Source organism: Synchiropus splendidus, chromosome 5 (genome assembly GCF_027744825.2).
Source record: "Synchiropus splendidus isolate RoL2022-P1 chromosome 5, RoL_Sspl_1.0, whole genome shotgun sequence".
Lineage (NCBI taxonomy): Eukaryota > Metazoa > Chordata > Actinopteri > Syngnathiformes > Callionymidae > Synchiropus > Synchiropus splendidus.
Window position 1 is genome coordinate 4,645,435 of NC_071338.1, and position 6,818 is coordinate 4,652,252.

A 6,818-nucleotide genomic window follows, 5' to 3' on the forward strand; every position below is an offset into this window, starting at 1 on the left:
TCCTCAGTAAAATCAGTGCAGTCTGAATTTAACATTTCACTTAAATTACTAAAATGATGTCTCTGGCCACCAATTACACTTTCACATGAAGGCTGTGAAACGAGGTGCATCTTGCACTTACATGGCTGTTCGACTCAAGTTTGGGGATCTCCCTCCCGCTGTGTCTCGCTTTTCTAGCACTTTCCTTTTTCTATTGGTAATGTAATTTCCCAACAGTGATCCTCTTCCTCTGTGCCATGATGATGCAATCATCATCTCTTGAATTTGGTTAAATTATTCCCATGTTGACTGAACAAACGACAGTGTGTTCAGCTGCTTGTTGTTTTCAGAATGAAGCTCCTGCGTGGATGAAGGAATGGTGCTACTATTCTTGAACATCACAGAGAAAATGTTTTGGGAAGTTAAGTGTAAGATAAAGAATAGAAAGGTTAGACTTGGAGTCTCAACATTAGGTCAACGGAGACAAGTTTGAGGTGCCCTTGTGTCATCTGGATGAAACGTGGTGAAGTGAATTAAAATGTAGTTACAGTGTTACTGTATTTAATCATATTTTTGCAAATGTATGGCAGTTTTTGATGGGATGTGTGATTCAATGAGTATGGACAGCTAAATCAATGATCAATAAACGTGATTGGCTCCTTGTGTACCAGAGCCTCAGCCACTGTGGCCTTTCTGTTGCTCACTGATGACTTGAACTTGGTGATCCTTACAGGCTCCCTCAAATTAAGGCATCCCTGAATATGAACCAGTAATTATAACTGATTTACAGTCAAAGTGAGGTGGGGGAAAAGGTGTTGGTGGCTCACTGGTAGCTGCCGCAGGAGATATACCCATTGTCAGACTTCAATATCTTGGTTAGTGTCTGAACTCTTGACATCACAAATTTCCTTGAAGTCAACCTTGTTAGAAATGTGCGACAGATACCGCTGGCGAGCCTCCTCAGTTCCTAACCAACAAATCCTGCTGTGAACACAAGATCATTTTTCACTAGGCAACTAACATGTAGGAAGGCAGCTGAGGACACTTATGATAGCCAAGATATTCTCAAGCTCTCCAGCCGTTCAACATAAGCAGAGGACATTTCTACACCACACCAAGACACTGTGCTGGCACGTTGTCTTGCACACTTGCTAAGACTGTACCTGACTATCAGATGCTTCAAGATGCTTTGGAACTGGCTGGTCAGATTAGATTAGATGGCTTTTATTAGTCCCACAGTGGGGAAATTCAAAGACATTAAAGGTACATGACAAACAACAAATACATCCACAAAGCATCAGCGAAAGAAAAAGTAAACCACGAGCTATCAAACAACCACAAGACTGATAAATACCGATAATGGTGATCAAATAAAATAAATATAAATAAAGAAATAAATAAAATATAAGTAAGCAGATAATACATAGATAATGATTGACATTAAACAATGGTCATCGATCGGTCCAACAGATCTGTACAACCTGATCAAATCGCTCCTTTGTGCAATGAGGGTGGATCTGTCTGCTACTGAAGATGCTGCCCAGTGCTGTCACAGCGTCCTGGAGGTGGTGACAGCTTGGTCACAGTCCTGTCTCCAACCTCCTCTCAGAGTCTAGAGAGCAGCCCAGGAGTGAGCTGGCCCTCTTCACCAGTCTGTCCAGCCTGTTGTTGTTTCAGACCCCTTGAGAGGAAAAACATGTAAAACTGGCTGATGAAAAACATAAATTCTTATAGACTTTCAAAGAATGCAGACTCTACCAAAACCGGAAGAAGTTGTTTCATGTAAGAAGAACATTTATGTTAAAAAGGATAGTGCCAGTTTTGGCTTGAATGAAGATGAATGAAGGTAGATAACGGAAAACAAAACACATTACCAATATTCCATTTGTTACAGAACGGAGGGAAATTTAAGTAGTCAACTGTCTCTATCAAGCGGCTAAACCTTAGAATTGCAATGTGACCGCCATATTCGGAGAGACAGCAGGCCCAATCGCTGGCACTGGCAGCTACCGTAGCAACTCAAGAGGGGGCTGAGAGATGACGGAGCAAGTTGCCAGCAGTCCGAGGCATCCCCTAGATGTCATCTTCCAGATGCCAGCCATTGTCTGTCACCATTACTGTACTTTAGAGACGTTTTACTGGATGATTCATCCAATTCTTCCTCCCAGCTGTGGGGATCATTGAGGATCTGCATCTGTCGGGTTCAGCTGACACGCTCCTTCGTGCTGCCCTATGCGGCACCACTCTGCAACAGCTTTGGTGTCATGTGAAAGTAAGTCGTCCTGTGTCAATGAATTGAAGAAATAAAATAATCAAATCTTGAATCAACAGTACTTACGATTTAAGTAATATCAAGTCAATTTATACTTCAAAGTTTAGTGTGTTTTTTAAATAGGCCTAGTATTTAGATACACATACACACATATATTGCACTTAAATGTACCTTACCTCATCTGTGTCCTTTTGCTCATCGATTTCTCCGGAAATTTAGAAGACAGGGTTTTGAAATCTGATCGCATGTTCTTTGAGTCGCCATTGTCACATTTTATTGATAACATGTGCACCTCAGTCTCCCTGTAAGGCTTCAACAGGATGGCCTCTGCAGTGTATCTGCACATTCTGACTTCCTTATGGAGGCACTGAATCCAGACCTGTCATGGATATTGACGAAAAATAACACATATTCTTGCTTCAGGATTAATACGACCAAGGTTTAAATTTTGTATTTGGTTGTGGCTAAAATATTTCACATTGCTTTTATAGTAATTGATGCAAAATATATTTGCGGTCTGCATGAAATAAATGCAAACAAAATTAGCATAATGGCAGACTTGTCTATAAAGATTAAAAAAAGGGATCATCACAACCTGCAGTCGGGACACTGAAATGATGTATAAAAGCAAAGAAGTAATTCATGTTTATGATATCTACAGAATAGTTGTTTGCTCTCTCATTTCAGAAGGAAAGATTTTTTTATCAAATGGACTAGGGGTCTCACACCGTCAGTTTATTTTATCTGAAGAGAAAAGTAACCCTTGTCTTTCACTCTTTTCTGTTTTTTTCTATTTTTTATTTATTTATTGTTTTTCAAATCAAGGAAAGACCAGAATGGCAACATTGATCTATGAAACATCTTGGCTTTAAATTCATGCCTGCAATTGCTTCTACGGATGGGAGGATTAAGTCAGACCCCCCCCCCCCCCCCCCCCCGAATCCTGTAATATAATAATTGTTGCTAAATGCTAACAAAACAACTAAAAAGAACACCTGGTTAGGGCTGGGGGGTGCACTGCACTGGTCCATGCCCTCCACCCAACCTGTCAGAGACGTGTCCGTGAACACGTTTACATAACGCGGGATGCATCCGAGAGTCACTCCCGTGATCGGACAGTCTGCCGAGTCCCAGAATGTGAGATCCTGGCTGGCTTGTGCAGACAATGTTAGTAACCTGCACTTGTCCCGCAAAGGATGCTGTCGCTGCCGGCAAAACCATCTCTGCAGACGTCTCATGTACAGGAGCCCCAGCCTCACAACTGGGTGCGCTGCCCCCATCAGACCCATCAGGGACATTACATCGTGCGCTCACACTTCGGGACTGCTTCTTACCTCACGAAGCTGTGTGAGAAGAGTCGAGCTGTCATCTCCTAGGAGTCTAGCCAGATCCCCAGGTATTGCAGTTGGGTGCAGTGTGTCAGCACACTCTTCTGCATATTCACCGTGAACACTTGGCATGGCTCAGAACAGCGGTGGTGTGGGCTTCCGCTTCTTCCCTGGATGAGGCTAGAATCGTCCAGAAAGTTGAGAATCCTGATCCCGCGGCTCCAGCGCCACCTCCACGACCTGGGTAAAGGTCCATAACGCCAGCGAGTATCCAAAGGGGAGACGGTTGAATTGAAAGCATGTTTCCCCCAACGCAAAAAGGAGAATGGGAACGTGGAAACAAGCCTCCGTCAGATCGATCAACGTCATCCAGTCCCCGTGGTTGATGCACTCCAGCAGCTGGTGCATCAATAGCATCCTGAACGTCCGTCGGGCGATGTAATGGTTCAGACTCCGCAGGTCGACAATTGGACTTCTGCGGAATGAGGAAGTACATGGAGTAGAATCCGTCCACCAACTGGTCAGGGAAAGCGGTTTGTGACAGTGAAAGCTGTGAGTTGTGATAAGCCATGTTCAGCCCAACTAGTGGAATTGAAGGCACTGACAGAAGCAAGTTGGCTAAATGGAAAGTTGCAAACATCTATACTGACTCAGCGTATGCACATGGTGTGTGCCACCTGTTTGGAGCAGTTCGGAAGCAAAGAGGGTATAGAAAGACTGATGGAAGCCCAAGTCAGCATGGAAAACAGATCAGAGCTTTAATGTATGCAGTGATATTGCCAACAAGATTGTCAAATGATGATGTCATCAGAAGAAACTATGTGGCAGACGAAGCAGCAAAAGAAGCGTCAAGATGTAAAACAGCCATTTTGTCACCTGAAGACATCATCTTAATCCAAGAAAACGCCAATGAAAATGAAAAGGTTTTGTGGACTGCTACTGTGGACAATAAAAGTCTCTGGCGATCACACGAAGGTCTGATCGTAGCTCCAGCTGCACTACTGACCATTTTGATTTCTGAGGTGCACAGTGCAGATCACTGTGCACGGGGAGAAGTGGTGAAGACAATCAGACAACAGGGATATTGGTCCCCATTTTTACAGGCAACAACAGATGAAGTGCTGAACCAATGTGAGATTTGTACGAAAAAACATCAAGACACCAACAGCTCACATTCCAGTCCAAGGAGGTCCATTTAAACATCTTGTGATTGATTACGTTGACATGATAAAATTGGTTCAAGGGAGATGCTACACGTCGGTGGTAATTGATCGGTTTAGCCTCTGGGTTGAAGCAGCACCATCTAAAGATTTGAGTGCTGAAACAGTAATGAAATTCCTGACCAGGGAAATCAGAATCAGAATCAACTTTATTACCCCGGTCAGTGGGGATCCCAACAAGATTTAAGTACTGAATAAAATAAAATAAAATCCAACAGACGGGAGGTTCTGGTCTGGATCGACCATAGCCTCCTGCCAGAGGGAAGAGGGACAAACAGTCCATGACCAGGGTGAGAAGGGTCGGCTCTGATCTGACCTGCACGTCTCTGGGTTCTGGAGAACATTCTTTGCTGGGCCTTCCTGATGAGGGACCTGATGGTCAGCTCCCATTTCAGATTCCCAGGAAGCAGAAGGAGTCCACAATGGGAATGGGCGAACCAGCCAACATGAGAGGTGGCGGAGTCCATGATCATGTCCACTGATCATCTCCACTGTCTTCTGGGTGTTGAGCTCCAGGTTGTGGTGGCTGCACCAGGACACCAGCCGCTCCACCTCCCTCCTGTAAGCCGACTCATCTCCATTTGAGATGGTGGTGTCATCCGCAAACTTAATCAGCTTCACGGACTCGTGGCTGGAGGTGCAGCAGTTAGTGTACAGAGAGAAGAGCCATGGAGAGAGAAGTCAGCCCTGAGGAGACCCGATGTTGAGGGTCTGAGTGTCGGAGACAGTCATCCACAGCCACACACGCTGACTCCAGCAGGTCAGGAAGTCTGTAGTCCATCTGCAGAGGCAGTCAGGCACGTCCAGCTGGCGAAGCTTGTCTTCTAGCATAGCTGGACGAACTGTGTTAAAAGCAGAGCTGAAGTCCACAAACAGGATCCTGGCATAGGTTCCTGGGGAGTCCAGATGCTGCAGAATGAAATGAAGGGCCAGGTTTACTGCATCGTCCACAGATCTGTTGGCTCTGTTGGCAAACTGCAATGAGTCCTGGTGAGAAGCAGTGATAGATTTGAGGTGAGAGAGAACCAGGCGCTCAAAAAACTTCATGACCACAAACGGTCAGTCCCACCGGTCTGTAGTCATTCAGTCCTGTGATCCTGTGTTTCTTGGGAACAGGAATGATAGTGGATGATTTGAAGCAGGCAGGAACATGACAGGACACCAAGGAAGCATTGAAGATGTCCGTGACCACTGGAGCCAGTTCAGCAGCACAATGCTTCAGGATGGCAGGGGAAACTCAGCCTCCCGAAGATTCAGCTTCTTGAACTGAGAGAGCACGGCCTGCTCCATGATGTCAAGAGAAGGAGGAGGTGGTTCATCACTGACATCGTTCATCTTACTTGTGTCACTAAGAAACCGCATAGCCCTTTGCCAAAGTCGAAGAGGGGGCTGGAGAGACCACAGAGGTGTTGAGGCAAAATGGCTGCTCAAAGCGACAGTAGAAGTTGTTCAAGTCCTGTGCAAGAGCGAGGTTATTCAGGGCGGTGGGGGCACGTGGCCTATAGTTTGCGACCACCTTGAGCCCTCTCCACACTGCAGCCGAGTCATAGGCTGAGAACTGCTGCCTAAGTTTGTCTGAGTATACGGCTTTAGCTGTCTTCAGCACCCTATGAAACCGATACTTCAACTCTTTCTAACAGTTCTTACCACTCTTGCGAGCTGCCTCCTTCTTCCGTCTAATCTCTCTGAGTTTAGCTGTGAACCAAGGTTTGCATAACTTACCTTAGTGGGTGTTGGAACTATGCACTCTTCACAGTAGTTGATCCATGAAGTCACAGTGTCTGTATACTCATCCAGATCATTGGTAGCAGCCCTGAACACCTCCTAGTCAGTGGTCTCCATACAAGTCTGCAGCTCCTCTTTAACTTCACTTGTCCAGATCTTCATGCTCCTCACAACAGTCTTTGCAAGATTCAGCTTCTGCTTGTATGTTGAAACAAGATGAACCATCAAGTGGTCAGAGAGTCCCAGTGCAGATCAAAGGAGGGCGGTATAAGAGTCGTGCATCAATGAGTAACA